Genomic DNA, 17,831 nt, shown 5'->3' with positions numbered 1-17,831 from the left:
TTGACAAATTCTCCAAGTTTCTATGAGATTATTAAACGAAAAGCATTAAATATATATTCTTATGTACGGACGGACGGTATATTTTTATGACATTGTCCTCCGTTACTAGAACGAACAGCTCACGTGGGGACTTGGGTGAAGTAATTGCGTAATTTTAAGTAAGTATCGTCCTGGGACATTTTTCTTGAAGTCTGGTTCGTTGACCCGGACACGGGGGTACGAATTCTTGGTATACGGAAAGACAATTCACCCTCGCTCTCATCGGATTTATCAATATTGCGTTGGATATCGGATGAATCGGAGCTTTTACTATCATATTTTATCTAATTTACTCCAGGACTGATCTCAGTTTGTTTTTGATCCTAATTCTAGTCTATTCACAGTTTCTATTCGAATTAATCATCATCTTTTATTGTTATTAATCTTACCTATTTGTTTGTTTTCTGGTGCCATTTTATTTATTTAAATATCATTAACAATTATTCATTTTATACAATCGGTATAGTTTAAAGATTATAATATATTTTGCTATAAAAAAAGCTAATACATTAAATTTATTTGTATGCATATTATCCTAAGTACTGTAAATAATTTCGCTGAACACGTTTCATATTAAAGTATTTCCATTATAAAAGGCTATGAGGGGAGTCATTTCACTATGATCTACGCAGATCTGCCATGAACAATGGATGCTATATCTGTGCCGCATGAAAAAACGCACTCAATATTATCCTACACAATCGTGGAGAGGAAAGACTTGCAAGCAATTAATGCTCATGGCTTTTAAAACACGACAGACAGACGGCTAGTCGATGTTACCTACCTAGGAACTTGTATGACACAGCAATATATGTACACAAAATTTTTAGAATGAGAATATCTTAAATGTTTATTATTATTTTTTATTTTTGGTAGAGAAATGTAGAAACAGAATATCAACCTGGATGGTTCTTATATCTCAAATAAACTTTTCTCTAGATTTTTTCTTTAAATTCCATGTCATGCGACGACAAAATACTGTATTTATTAAATATGTTCGTATGTTACTAAGCTAACCTTTTAAACGATGTAAAAAAAAGACTATTTCTGACTGCTTTTTTTTCTGTATCGTATATCGCACACTCTGTTCCGTGATTTAGTACGGCATTAGCATGTAGGATGCTTCCAGTCACCGCAAGTTAGCAGCTTACACTTATGAACAGTACGGAGTTTGAGCGCTTCCCTCGTCGGTAGTGCATACGAGTGTCATTTTCGCTCTCGAATTTGACTTAAGATGCCTTCAAGTTTGAATCTATCTGCATAAAGATGCTGTGTTTTAATTCTATGCATTTGAAGTATAGATCAATGGAATTTAGAATTGTACTTGAACATTAGGTAATATATTTTTTTACTTAGACGTAAGACAGATCATTTATAATATTTTACGTTATTCGATGCATTGCTGAATGTGCACATCAGTCTGAAAGCCGTCTTCAATTTTTGCACGAGGTTGATATTAGATTCTGTAATTTCAGCGATAATTGTTACGTGTCAGTTGATTTGATTAATATATGAAGTGAAATTTAAATCACCATGCGTTATCTGGTTCATGGTTCGTGTAAAACTAGATTGTCTGTTAACTGCTTTTCGCGAGTGAACCGACTTCAATTATGCATTCTCTTTAGCAGTCAATGATCTTAACGTAATGTGTTGCTAACTCTACCTTCCACTTATTTTCAACGATAGCAATAAAGTGTTTATAGTGGGATATTTGTGAGAGTATTTCCGTTTCAGGTGAAATGATTATATCTCACTTATACGTTTAGACATTCAATTAATGCGTTGTGTAACTTAATTTTTATATCTCATTCTATACGTATGTATACATTACATAAAAAATAACTCGCATTAAACTCACACAGACTGTTCTCTTCCCAACGGCGCGTGGCTTTCTGTGTAGAGCAAGCCAAGTAATACATCCACAGGATATTGTTATAGTCACGTTTAGGATTTAAGAAATATGTATTATATAAAAATTATATATATATGTAAAGATTATTGTAAACCGACCCGCCGCTCAATATTAGAACCTTTTATTTATTGTTTTGATTGTATAGCATTAAATAATTTATTATTATATAAATTTGTTACTTTCGCTATAATTATTCATGTCTTTCACATTTATATCTTATATATAAACATTAATAGCACAAAAGATTGGCACGATCGTTCTCACATTCAATGAAAATTAACGAATTTATTTCCAATGAATCAATCTATGTGACAGATGCGCTTAAAACGAACAAGCGGTTCCATTGTTAGATTTCTATTTCAGTGAACATTATATTATTCTTATTACATCTCCTTTTAATGGCGATCAAATCATAAAAATAATATAACTGTGTTAATTAATTTGAATATTTCTATGTAAAAAGTATGGTATGTGCATAAATTTGTCAAAAATATTCTTTGATTATTATAAATTGTACATGGTCAAACTGTGAATAAGGTATGAAAACCACGTGAAGCCTATCCCCGGCGTGGTAAAAACTGGGGTGGTGGAATCGATGGGACGGCGCCGCTCGGACGACTGCTTAGTCCTCACGCAACGATAACGTTAGGGCTAACCACCTGCTAATATAACACGTTGTAGTATGTATATATATATATATATATATATATATATATATATATTAAGAAGTGTTCCGCTATGTCACTCTGTAAAATCACTAGTAAATACTTACACGTCATATGCCCGGTTTTTACAAAAATCATAGCGTAATACGTGTAATCCATTTGCAGCCACAAAAAATTACCTCAATTTACTTAAAAATTGCATTTGTGACGTATCATACATCATACAAGCAACTACGCCTTTTTTGTTCGCCTCTGCAATATAACAGGGGTTGATTTAGGAGTTACAACAATAAGGCTTTCGTTCATGTCGTTTTTCAAATGATTTGCCCATTTAAAATTGTGCTCCCGTAAACAATGTGCGCGAAAAGGCAATAAACTACAGTTTAGACAGGTTTTTTTTCTGTAGTTCCAAGTGTTAATAATAAAAGTTTTGAAACGAGTTTCGTAGTGTTTTATGTCAGTTAGAATCCAGATCAAAAGTTTTAGATGACATCCCTCAAGAAGTTTTGAGTATCTCGGATAGGCTTAGACCTAATCTGGTACGACGAGAACCCAAAGAGAACATTATATTGGTATACGAGTATCATCCCACGGCTTTGCTTTGAATTTTCATTAATGGTTTTGAGTTTCAGTTTAACAAACATCCAAACCTATTCATCTACATTTTCTAACATGATTTTGAAATCAATATTTTATATAAAAAAACTTCATTTATTCACTTTTAAATTAGAGTTGTTTTAACATACATTTTGTTAGTTATAAATATTTATGAGTATGTTAACATTGAAACAGTGTTGTTGATGTAATTATCGCCGACCCTATGTAGTGAGACAGTCTTTAATAAACATCACATCAAGCGAACTTAGGAACTTTCGTAATATGTTTAATGTTAGGACGCTCCAGTGTTGATATCAGGCAATCAATATTCAATTGTTCACGCTCTGTTGAGATTAACGTCCTCGTATAGGTACTATCTAGTTTCTGTCAAAGATGATCAACTACTTAATTGTGCAGATAATTTGTTATACATTTAGGTGAAACAATATCAATTGAAAGTAATAATTATAATTTAAATTGAACTAATATTTTAAGATTTACTACACGTTTTTTATTATTTCAAATAACATACTCGTACTCCCATAACAAGACCAACTGACGGACATTTTCATCTCGTCTGCCGGTGATCACGGTTGCTGCAAAGTAACCGAAACGTCGAGAATCAGCAAAGTTGGATCTCATAATATTGTTTTATGTGTGTGAAAAAAGTATTGTTTCCAACGTGTGCGTTTTTGTACAACGAAATGGTTGAAAATAATATACAATCTAATAGGTTAATTTATTTCCCATTCAGTCTTTCACTTCTCCATGTCTACATTAAAATTTTCATCAAAATATATTTTTTATCATTCGTATACGTATAGCATAGCGTCAATTTCTTTGTTTACTCTCTGAATTCTTAATGAAGATCTGTCTGCGGGCGAGTCGAATGCAATTGTGCTATTAAATAGCGAGCTGAATAAAAACCTGAGGAGTGAGAAGGACTCACAATAGGTACCTGCCAACATTTGAATGCGTTCACGACCCACTCTTACTGTTCATAATCATTACATTATATAACGAACGATAAATATAACTTAATGTGACCAGCATTGTCTATATATATGTTGATAGAGAAACGTACGTGACAATAATATTATATCTTAATACTTACCCTAAAACTTCATTATGAATTAAATGTTTTTTTGTTTTAAAATACATTATATGTTAGCAACTAATATTCGATTTTAAAAATTTCTATGCCAGCAGACTTGGAACACAAACACTATGGAATAGATTAAGTAATTAATTTCACTGATTAATAAAAGTATCTTTATCTCCGTTGAGAGTTCGAGCGGGGCACTCTCTGCATTAACTCGCAGAATTAAAAATATGAATATTGCTTTTTTAAGTTACAATATCGCATAGATGAGTTAGATGATTTAATTTAACATATTTTTATATACAATACATAAATGGTTTTTATCTGTATTTTACATAAATACTGAATTTTTCCTTTAATATTGTTGTACAATGAGATGACATAATATTGACTGTTCAAGATGAACGCACTCAAGATTAACATGAAGAATTTCGAGAGCGTAATCTGTAACGAATGTTTGGAAACTGTAGGAATGTTATGTTAGCGTTTGCCTCTTAAAGTTTTATTCATTGATCAAAAGAAGTCTATTAAGCTCTGTTCACCGACTATATAAAAGAATGCCGACCCGTTTTCTGAACCGGAAGAATCGATTTCTATCTCCTGAACTATTAAGTTAAATGTACTGCCGTCCGTCTGCTGCTCCTGCTGCTTATTTTTTTAAGTCATTTCCATTTCTCGAAATGTCTACAGATGTCTGTTACGGGGTCATTGCTATTGTTTTACTATTTTAATTATCTTTCAACTTAAATATATATATATTTAAAAAAAAGTCGCTTTATTTAAGTTTCTATTAATAATTATTGACATTAAACTACTGTCAAGTTTTAAAAGGTTGTTGCTGTATAATATGAAAATGTACATGCATATTATGTTTCTTGAACAATCAGTTGATGACAAATGTTTTTTTTTTTATATTTAAGCACGTATAAACTTGAATATACAGCCCTTATTATAATCAGTAACATGAAAGGAAAGATTTTATTTCTCGAAAATGTATTCCCTTGTTTGTGTCGCTGATTCATTAGACGTTGTTGCGAATAGTGGCTCTGGTGCGGTGTCGACTTGTCTTAAAGCATATCACGACTCTCCTTTGTTAAATTTATTTTAATCTATTTTAAATGTGTTTGAGTTTATTATTGTATATATAAACACTAAAATATCCTGTATAGATATCGATGATGTATTATTTGTTTCATAGTTTATTTCTTTTCAGTTTTGATTACAAATTATTCAAGTTAAATATATTCTGAAAAGAAACATTATTTACTTATAATTTTTTTATATAACACTTTTATACTACTATATAATAAACACGAAATAAAATCGTTTAGTTACCATATCCACCTATTATCTAGTACTATTTATTTTAAATTAGCTGTGTTATTAATCATCATATAACATTATAATATGTAATAAAATTTTTATAATGATATATCACGGGTTTATATTGGCTGAATTAAGATAAGATTTTACATCACTTTAATATTATTAATCATTAATTAATGGAATAAAGTGTAAAACATACGCCAACTTCCGATGTATGGTTTAAGTTACTTTGAATCAAGTTATAACAAACTAAGGTAATATTGAAGAGTACAAACGGTGTCAAGTTCTTTACAACAATATTTTAATTCGCTATGGAAACACGTTTAGCTTTTGTTATCATAAGATAAGGTTATAATAAAATAATTCCCTTCCAACGTTCCGCATGTACTCAAAATCGACAGCAATTTTTTTGCATAAACAAAACTAGATGTAAAAACTTCATAGTGTAATTATCAAAAGGCTTAGTAACTTTATTGATTAACACACAAAGTCAGTAGTCGTAGCCTGGTCTTTTGTTTCGTTTCTTTGATTATAAAGAACACTACGAACAGCGGGTAGACACTGGTTTTAGGCTTTGCTTTTTCAACGTCTTTGCGTATAACTAAATTCATTTCTATTGTGACTTTTCAGTTTGAGATTTTACATTGTGTATTGAGATGTATTATTACTTATGCGATGTTCCCAGCTGTGGAATTCAGATGTCTGTGAATTCCATTTTATCAATGGATGATATATTTTTTTCCTCTCAATACAATAATAACAAGTACTCCTTTAAACGAGAGCTTAAATTCGAAACATATTGCAATATACCTTTAAAATGTCCTGATTTTGTACATCAAACATTTTACTCAAATCACCTTTTATTATTGTTTGTTTATAATATGTAGATATGCCTCGCCTAAATTTGTTATGTGAATTTAATTCAGAACAAATAACTAAATGGTACGTCTGTTTTGAAATGTTGAATGACATACAGCTATATATTTTATTTGTAAATGAATTTCAGCGAATTATTAGGGATGAACGCATTTTTACCATAGTATTATTATTTATATTAATTATTACTTTAATTTATTTATATAAACGTAGTCTTGAAATTTGGTCCTATTTTACTTTTAGACAAAAACTGTTTTCGTTATGACAACACTTCGGAACTCTATTGTGGAGGGAAGCTGGGAAATTTTTTTGGTATAGTTTTTCACTGCTTTATTTTGTTTTTAATATGCGGCTTTTTGTTGGCGGCCAACGTCGAAGTTTAAAAATCCGTAAGGCTTTTTTCTATAAAGTGGTACGGGTTTTGGTGACGTTCATCTGAGTTTTAGAAAAAAAAAATGTTTATTTTTTTCCGGCTTCTGTGTCACGTATTATAAAAGAATGCTTAGATCAGCTCAAATGTAATTATTATGTTGGTCGACAGTCTTAAGAATTAATCTTTGTTGACGAATGCTACTCTGTAATAATTGGTTTTGTTGTTTACTGTAATTGGAACCGTTGGAACGTATTGATGTTCTATTCATGTTCTATTTTGATCACGTGCAGTAAACAATCTACTACTATCCGAATAAGTTTAGATTGAATGGGGAACAAATTAATTTCAGAGAAGACAACGAAATCTCAAGAGAATGTGGTTTTTTATATGCAACTGTCTGTCAAACTTGGTTCGTGTATTAACCTCTCAAATCAAAAAGAATTTTCCTGGCTACTGTTTAAAGTAGATCGACATCGTATTTGACCTCGTTGGGTTATATCACCAAAGCTGAGATGTTATGTAACTACGTTGTGGGTATAGAGTATTCAGTCATGGATTCCATCAAGTAGGGACCCATCAACACGCTATCGGAATTCGGAAACCTAGAAAGCTTTGACAGTACCATTATAGGGGAGCATCCCCTACGCAGGTTAGATTGTTACGCATGCGCCGCTATCGCCGCGACGCCCGCAGTCTTCGTTTCGCCCGTCGGCCAGTGAACACGTAACCATCAAACCAGACGTACTGATGTCTGATATAGACGATCAGCAGTAACGTGATCAGGTGTTGTGCTACTACAAGTGAACATTGAATGGATTACGATAGTTACAAACGACGCGTCTGATGTAAGTTGTTGTTATAATAATCACATCTGCTAATTTACATGTCGCTGACGTGATTTTTAATTGTTTTCCATTCCTCGTCTACTGTTTCAAGGACGTGTCTGTAACTATTATATTCTGCGGTCGTTTTTTAATTGTTGATCGTTTATTAAGCAGGCGGTTGAGTAATTAGGGCCATTGTAACCAAATCAGTAGCCCGCATTCATGACATTGGCTGAATGGTGATGAGATGCGACATAACATGTTTCAATGTATGATATAATACCAGATTACTTTCAAGTTCGTTCTTATGTTACAAAAAAATTCTTGAACAACCTTTCTTGTGGTGTCGTGTCTCGGTACTACCGCAGACTGCAATATGTTCGTCGTGACGTAAATTATAGCGAACAATAAGTAATTCGGAACCAGCTAGTAACGTCGTCCGACTTGTGAATAGTTCTTTTATCATATTCTTTATTTGAAATGTAAATTTATCATCGATTCGATGAAAATATTATAAACGAACGTATAAAACATCGATACTCATACGTCATTACGTCACCCAGTTCAATTTTTGTAAAGGTTTTGATCGAATTGTTAATAACAACCTGAGACAAACAAAATATATGTTACATTTAACTGTCAATTTTTACCATATCATCCCTAAACTTTTATTCAGCAGACATGAAAGTCTGAGACGTTTTATTATATGTGTTAGGGTTGGAATGTATCTGACAAGTAACTGACAGATGTCACGGTTATATCAAATATATATATGTGTGTATATATATATAAATAATATTGATACAATCGTTGAAAGAGGTCGTTTTGGGATTTCCCAAAAAAAAAAGAAATTTTTCTTTAATCATTCATTTTTCTACGCTATCTCTAAAAATTAAGATGAAAACTGCTACTTTTTTTTCTTTTATTTGATATTACTATTTTCATAATATTTTTTTTTTTTTTGTTTCGTATTAAAAAATTGTATGAACATTGCTCTGTCTTTGTTCGAGTGTCTTTTTGGCAACATATATTTTTTTTCTAGAGAGTCAGATTTTACAGTATGCTTATAAATTGAATATAAAAAAAATATATTCATTTACCTACGTATCGATGCGGTTGCTGTGTGTATTTAAACTATAGTAGATGTCTGGTGCTTGTCACAAGTCACCATTGTCAATAAAATGAACTTGGCAGTGTGTACTCTATAGAACTAAATTAAGCTCCGTTGAGAAACTTTTGAAACGAATTGAAATTCTTCACTATCTGGATCAGATTGGGTATTGAATAGAATTGTTAAATAAGAATCTTTCTCGGCTTTTTAAGATGAACATGTGAAACGATTATAGGTAAATAAGTTTATTTACGCTAAGACACACACATTCAGGCATCAAATCTTTGTAAGACAGTATCAAAACATTAGTTTTTTTGTATAACGTTCAAATTTGATTTACATTTGATATATGCGTCCAATCAATAAATCGAGACCAACTAAATTGGGTTTAAAGCCCTGTTTAATTGCAAAATTCATTTCCGTATTTGCTCTTCTGGACCGGCTTGTAACTGTAAATACAGTTATGAATGTATCGAACAGAGTGTCAGTAATTATTACAAGTTTTTTTTTATTATTATTTCGGCTGTCACAAATACAAATGTCGTATTGAAAAATCCTTTTACAGCCCTAGTGAATAGATTGAAAGATAAACCTCCCCTCGTAATACACTCTCCCCCTTAAATTATATATACTATTTTAGTATAAGGTTTCAGAATTTCTTGTGTTTAAAATAGCGGATTTTAGTTTGAAATAGTAGTTGCTAATATTTTCTAAGCTGAGACTAGAATTGAAAAATTTACATTCACAGACCCTAAATGTATTATTAAATGGACGGATCTTTGTATGATCCCCTAAGAGCTTTATGGTTTTGATAGTAAATGATAAATTATGAAAAATACTATTTCAGTAATGATTAGATTATATATGAGATAATACACGTATGAGTTGTATGAGTCATCGTGTAGGGGTGTGATGCGACCCCATGAAGTGAATGTAATAAATGAGAGGGGTCATTGAGGCACCCACAGAATAGTTGATGGGATGACGTCACTACTGGCACATAACAGTTACTTGTAGATATATATTAGTTTATCAGACAAAACTTTCCTATTCGTTTGAGTTTTTTGTTCTTTTTATTTGGCTTACAATAAAAATATGATGGTAAAGCAAAAAAAAAACGACCCGTCTAACAAATTTTCGCGTTGTTATAAATGAGTAGGTTCCCTTACTCTTCAAACTTGGGCTCAGAGATTAATGTATAAAGTGTGTTAAATGAATAGATATTGTAACAGATTCATTGTAAAACATTTAAACTTTCACATTTATAATATTAGTAGAATTCACGTAGCTCTGTGTTGAGGATATTTATATGTATATAAAACGCTTTGAAAATCGAATCCATCAAAGGCACTTTGGTGTAGAATATAATTACCACCATTATTTATTTCATGTCTCGTACCTACTTCGATTATAGATATTGCATTTCGATCGCGTTTTTTTTTTTTTTTTTAATATAACAGTCTCAGGTTCGTTCGGATCGGATTTCGCCTTTTTTTTTTTCCCTCGACTTCGAAAAAATCGAGGTTAATTGATACGCAGCCGTTACTCTGCGAAATAGAGAACTGCGTGATTCAATTAATATGTTGTATTAATATAGCCACATATGACGTAGACTCTGCATATGACATTTTGATAAATTAATAAAGTTATTATGATAATTAATTCTGCATTACACATTTTATACAGCCGTGTTTTGATTTGGGGAAGGTTGTTGGTTGCAATGAAAGACTGTCTTTTTTATATTCTATACTTTTTCGTGTCGATTAAATTTTTTTTTTTTTTTTGGTACAAATGATTTCTATGTAGGTTTATTGTTATAACTTTTTCAAAACTGTATTTTAATTCGTCTATTAAAGTAATTATCTATGTAGAAATTTCATATTGCAAGTTCTTGTATCGTTTAAGTCGAGATCTTATCGGCAGACACCGGTTGACCCAGAAAGCTGTAAATTTGCATATTGGTTATACATACATACGTATATACAGTTGTATAGACTGCTGTCCGTGTACGGGCTGGTTTATTTGGCTTATTCCTGTTTTATAAATCGAAGCCTCTGCGGTCTGATTCATCTCTTTGAATATGTTTGTGTATCAGATATTTTCATAGCTCATTGGTTTGTTTATTTAATATTTTGGTCTTTTCATTTTTGTTTTCGTCATCTTTTTGGTGTTATTTTTTTTTTTAATTTCCTTATTCTTAGTCATTTATTTTCTCAATTTATTACTAGCTAAAGTGACATTTTATATCGATCTCGATATTGCTTGGTTGTTTTTACTTTAAGTGTAAATTCATTATAATGGACAGTAAAAGCACATGGCGCAAGTTAAATGAATAGATCCGCCTTCACATTGAGCGTCAATGAAAAGTTTCGTTATGGGACAGTTAACTCTAACATTCCAGTGGTTCCAGAGAACAAACTAAAAAAAAGCTCTAATAAAAAGTTGTTCGCCAGCGGCGGACCATTTAGCGCTTATCGAGCTTCCAGCTTTTCGTTTGAAGTGCATTTCCTTGTAAATCGTTTCGAAATATTACCCTTTGACTTCGCTTTGTTTCGAAGTATTACAGTACCATAAAACATGGGCGTTAATATTTAAAAAAATCAGATATCTAAATGTATGATTTGTAATTATGTTGTTATAGTTACGGTTTACTGTTTTATTTATATTTGTTCGGAATATATATGGACGGTTCAATTTACCGGTTTGAAGACAGCGATGCGTTCATACATCAAAGTGTAGAGGAAACAATAACATGTGGAACATTATAATGACTAGAGCAGCCTTTAACCAGCCTCCGTCCACTTCGACGAGTCTCTCACACGCAGTTCAAAAGAATGACAAGCAAAATACAAGGAAGATTATTTAGTAATTCTAAATATTACTCGTCAAACCATTCTGCTAATTCTCACAGCACTTGCACTGCGACTACATAAACTAGCGATATTTTAATCTTGTTAGAGGTATATTAACGTTTATCTCTTAGTAACCGGATATGTATGTTGTTATCGTGTTTAGTTTTCGTAGTTGTATATATATCATGCTTAACACGCTAGTACGTATATCAGTGTTCCACATGCTATATAATATCGTGTATGGCTTGCGGTCTAACAGCTGGCGTCGTGGCCACTAGTGTTTTATGTTGTGCATGGCAGTGGTTTAGTGAATAGGACAAGTTGAGTAACGTCTCTGAGAACATAACTAGCTTATATACTGAAAAGCATATAAGTTTATTTTTTATTTCATTTCTTTTTGCGGACTATTTTTCTTAATGTACACAACATAAGTAACTTGTTTAGTATATAACGAGTGATATTTATTAATTGATTTTGGAACTATAACGATATCAGTAATCCGTTTGTATTGGCCACAGAAACATATCTAGGTGTACACAATAAAGACATTTGAACTAACGTGACATGTAATCAAGTGTTATAATGTCTCTGTAGGACCGTGTGTATCCAACGCTATATGGCTGCGATCGTTAACAGGGTCATTGACTGCTGCACACTGGGGTTGGCAAACAACCCATTTCGATTGTGCTCTATTTTGCATGAAATGTACTCAAATATCGGTTTCCTCCGCCACCTGAAGACTGATTTGACCCTCTGGTGTCATGTCAATAAAAATTTTCGATTCAAATGTAGCATTATTATTAAACAATTCAGAGTAGGTATTCGTTTTATAATGATGCTAAAATTAAAAAATATATATATTTAAAATCTTTCCTCACCCCAACTCCGGGCACAATAATAAATCAATCTAACGGAAAACTTTGAAAGTAATTCAGCGTAATGTCTGTTTTCTGGAAGCTTCCAAACTTCTTTTCTAGGCATGAATTCTTCATTCTTTACATGAATAATTAAGAAGACTTACATTTTAATCTGACATAACGCATTAATTAGGCTTTAGAGATAATCTGTAGAAGTAATCTTACAGAGTTTCATGCCAAGACATGCAACGGTTGCTAGAAACTTCGCAACGGTTCTGTGCTACTTTTGATAGCTTTCGTGGATTTCTGTAAATAAATAATAATATACTAAAGAAATGTGGGTTCTAAAATTTGGGACGGTTGAATATATAAAGTATATAGGTATATTTTAAACTTATTATTATATCATATTTAATATACATATTTTTAAGTTATAGATAGGCGAGTATTATCTCGTAAATAACAATCTTTAAAATGAAACAGTGGGGTTTCATAGGAAGTAATTACCGGTATCTGAGCGAGCTAATCTCTCTCGTGCCAGCCATTTGATGCGGAATTCTTTGCCTTTTTAATCTCCAGCACTGATGAAATGCACGCTGGTTACAGTGTCGGAGTTACGTGTGATACTTAACAAATATTAGAAAAGATTCCATATTCGTTATTGTTGTGGATAGACTATGGAAGCACATGAAAAATGGGATACGTATATGAGTTCATATATAAAATACCCTTTTTTTTTGGGCGTTTTAGCGTCTATACTATTAATAAACTTGACATTCTTTTTGTTTCAGGTGAGTAGTGCACTATCGTAGATCGTGTTTCTGTAAGTAACGAAAAAGTCAAAATATATATTGTGTAAAACTCAGAATGAAATTAACAAATATAGATTTATGTGATGGCTGACTGACTAAGAATACATACAGGAATAAATGAATGAGTGAAAAAAAATACAATAATTTTTTAGTTATTAGTTTATGACTATTTTCATTGTATTTTATTATAAGAGACTTCGAACTTGTAAACTGTAAGGACATCTACCATTAACTCATTGTTCTCGAGCGTATTTTAAACTATGCAATAAATTATTCATGTATATGAGAACGCAAGAAGGGAACACTGAGGTTATATTAAAACGGGGTTTAGATTAGGACAAACATGTCTCATAACTACACTCAAGAAATTAATTATGGAATCAAATAAACTAAAGTTTAAACGATTTTTTAATTAGTCTATCTTTTTCAGCGAGCTTTTTATGTAATTAAACAATATATCTAATAACGCAAGGTAGTAAAGTGTGAAATTTTTTTCAAGTCCATCAAAAAGAAGTTGAAAAAATATTTTATTTTAGTGCTATCCATTAAGATCGTAGGATATGTATTACTTTAATTTATTTGCAAGTTTTGAATTTTTTTATTTCCATGCTCAAAATTTCTTTATTTTCTCCGATGCTACCATTTTTATAAAAATAAGGTTTTTTAAAAAATCGCCTTTATTTTTTTTTGTCCTGTTAATATTCTGTACCATTATATGTATATACGTTATGTTAACAAGTTGTTAATGTATAAACCTGTAACAAAATATTATTACATTTTAATACCAGATATTTAAATGAAACTAATTTATTTCGGATATATACTACGCAAATTTTATTATTTTAAAACTACATTATCCCGACGTTTCGGTTACTTTTCAGTAATGGTGATCACATCTCGTCTGCCCATGATCACGGTTGCTGAAAATTAACCGAAACGTCGGGATAATGTAGTTTTAAAATAATAAAATTCGCATAGTATGTCCAAAATATATTACTTTCATTTAAATGAATAAAACTCGCCAAAGTCTTAGATCTCATTAATACCAGAAATTAGAAAATAAAAACTGTTTCTCGAAACTGACAACTGAATGATTTACAGGAGGCATCATTATGCCTGCTGTATTTACAATGCAAGTCTATAAATTGAGAATTATTAAAATTTTGTTTTTTCATTAAATTCAATCTTTTAATTAATTACAAACTGTCATTAATATATAATCAATACTTTATAGAAAGAGTCGAAGTACGTAATTCAACTTATTGTGCTGTAGTCTTGACATCACAGCTCCTACTAAATTAATGCTATATAAATAAAATTATACATCAAGAGGCTGTGTCAACAGAGATACATCTCTATCTCAATTTTAATCATATTCTTTTGTTGCGATACTAACTTACATGTACACAATATGACTGGGATTTTAATATAATTCGAAGTGTATAAATAACCTTTGCATACTCGTCTATGTGAAATTAAAAGTATGGTTTGTATAAAACTAAAATTATTAAATTTCTGAACTCCAAAATGTAGACAGATAAATGTAGTTTTGTTGTTTTTTCAACAACAAGTACTTAATAGTAATTTTATTTTACATGTGAGTTAAAACAGCAACCTTAAAATTATTACGTCAGTGTTGCATGTCAGGAAAGTATACGCAAAATAAAATATAAAAATGGAAGCATAAACAAAATTTATGATATTAGTTGAGCGCTCAATTTGATTGATAAATAAAAATTGGATCCGTACAACCTATGGGAAAATATATGTGATGTATCATAATATCAATAAAAAGATAAAATACTAGGGGATGTGAAGGTCTCAACCCCACAGTAGATTTTCAGGAGAGGAGATTTGAGGATGACTATAAATTGTTATCATACAGGATTACCACGACAAGGATTTTGTCTTCCCTCTGTATTATATTACTTACTTTCAAAGCTATAACAGACATTAAAATGGTCTACATCAAGATTTTTGTTTGATGAAACGACCAAAGGAATATTCATTGTAAAATAAAAAGGTGCGTAAAAAATGTAACGGCGTCTTCAAAATGAATGCGGTCACATTAATTTCACTGTACATATACCGTTTCGTAATTTGTCGTCAACGAGTTGCCTCTAAAGAAATTTATCGTGCGTACAGCCTGTATCGAAAATGTAATGCAAAATAAATTTGGTGTCGCTCTCATGCTTATAACGTATCTCCTCCAAACGACACAGCTTTATGGCCGTATGATATATTTTTTTTTTTGACAAAATGTTCGTTTTGTAATCGTTTGTCTTTAAATTGTTCGATGAAGTGAATGAAAGTAGATGAACTCAATATTCAATATGGCGTATTGGATTTTTTTTCAGTAATAGCTTTAACATGTCTCACATTTTATTTTATATTACACGGCTGATCCTAATGATCTAGGGGGGGCTCGATTTATTTCATCCCATTATGGGAAAAAAATGATTAGAACGGAACCAGTCGAAATCTTCGTTATTTAGATGAACAAAGTATTAATCTCAATTCTCATGGAGTTGTTGCTAACTTAATGTTGGTATAAAAAACCAAATGTATAATCTGGCTCAATGTGGATTATGGTGAATCCTGGAAATACGGTGCTGGTTGAAACTCTCGGGGATTTGTCTTGTTATCGGAGATTAAATTTGTATTAACGAAATTGACTGTTGATTTTCGAGGACAAATTGTGTTTGATTTTGTACTAATGAAGTTTTATAGATGAGGATTTTGCTCTTCCTCTTGGTTTAAGGATTTGGCTAACACAAACACGAATTTATATTGAAGGAATTTGTAGCAGAGTTAGCAGACTGCGGTCTCGGCATACGACCAATACTTTCAAATGAAAGTGTTAAGAAAAGTTACGGAATATCATATATTCTGAGTTTAATCGTGTAAATGGTAGGGTTGCTTTTATAAAAATTTGGTTGTTCGATGAAAACAATTTATAAATTTTCCAATTTTCAATGTACTTACAGCGTTGTTTGCTATTCTGATAAAATGAAAATGCTTTGCCTAATTAAATGTTCACAGTAGCTTGTCAACTAGAAAATGTTGTTTTGCTGTTAAAGTTTACACCGTTTTCTACACAAATGGTTTTTAATAATTAAGCTGATTAGTTGTTCCCCAAAATTATTTATGAGCTTGTTACTACATTATGAAAAGAGAATGCGTTTTGTTATTTTAAAATGAATTGCATGACAGATATATATGTATATATATATATATGCATATATATATATATATTTATTTCTATGATTATCTTTGTACGTACTGAATTAAATAGTAGTGCCTGTTTATTAAATTAAATTCAAAAATTTCTGGATGCTGTTTAAAAAAGCAATATTAAAAAATATATATGGTTACTATGAATTTAATAGGGTCAGCCCAAATAATGTTCTAAGGTATAATTGCTTAACCGCAACTCCATATTGCAGAAGTCACAGGTCGGAATCTTGCTTGTGTCTATATAATGTTCTGACTATAGATGTTTTATAAATGTTGACTTATACTGAGTTCAAGTCTGTTATGATATTTAAAATGTCTCATACATCTCTATGTTTATGAAACTCCTTTAGCTTGTACCTTAATTAATGTACATATATTGATTTTCGAATCACTTCCTTGATTTTGCGGTAGACGAATTAATTGGATAGTTGTTTGTAATATGTGATGGTAGAGAACAAATCGTCTTATTTTTAAACAAAGCGATAACTTTATAATTGGAGAAGCAGTAGAATTAGTACATAAAAATTATATAGGACAATGTTACAAAATAATGATATATGTAGTCCCCTTTATATGAATGTATCGTATTTAGCATGAAAGTTTTACCCATATAATCATTTGGCGCACTGCATCAAAATAGTTCTTTGTATCCATCAAAAGCAATTATATTAAAGACATAAGATAGTGCATCATTAAACTTTTATCTCAGAGTGAATTGACTTTGTATGCAACTTAGTACAAGCCTCGCCATTAATCTCATCTGAGACTTATCAGACTAGACTCATCAGTTATTATTTATGTTACATAATTTGTTATTGTAATTTAAATACATATTTTAAGGTTAAGTTGGCAAGCGTGGGTATTGTTTTAATAATGAGGCAAAGAGATACAAATTTATGGCGTTAAAAAAAAATCTTTACATTAGAATCATATGTTTACTTGAAGGTTTTCAGTACAAATCGAAGAAAATGATCTATTATCCTATATTCGTTTACAGTTTTAAATTCAAATAATAATACTTATTATTTATATCAGAGTGATTTTTTTAAGTTTTGTCTTATTTTTAGGAATATATAATATTTTAAAAGGAATAAATTTCATACCGATTTTATTGTTTCAATACATGTCCATTTTACGTCATAGTGCTTGCATGCTGCATCAATTAATGCATGTAAGGAGGTCAAGTACGCTCCCACCTCTTTGCTGTTAATTTCCTTGCCGGAGACGCATCCCTCGGCATCCATAATA

The 17,831-nt window shown here is 31.2% G+C and overlaps 1 protein-coding gene across 10 annotated transcripts in view; it reads left to right on the top strand.

Moving 5' to 3' along the window:
• LOC116778687 (uncharacterized) overlaps positions 1-17,831 on the top strand; it is an 89,370-nt gene that overhangs the window by 38,516 nt on the left and 33,023 nt on the right. The window contains exon 1 of one of the 10 annotated variants that reach the window (XM_061529645.1): positions 7,596-7,735. The exons of the other annotated variants lie outside the window; for them this stretch is intronic. The gene's annotated coding sequence lies outside the window, so the exon portion shown is untranslated. Of the gene's footprint in view, positions 1-7,595; positions 7,736-17,831 lie in introns of those variants that run through there. 10 annotated transcript variants of the gene reach the window in all.

Source organism: Danaus plexippus, chromosome 6, assembly GCF_018135715.1.
Source record: "Danaus plexippus chromosome 6, MEX_DaPlex, whole genome shotgun sequence".
NCBI classification, from domain to species: Eukaryota; Metazoa; Arthropoda; class Insecta; order Lepidoptera; family Nymphalidae; genus Danaus; species Danaus plexippus.
This window is presented reverse-complemented; position numbering and strand designations above follow the sequence as displayed.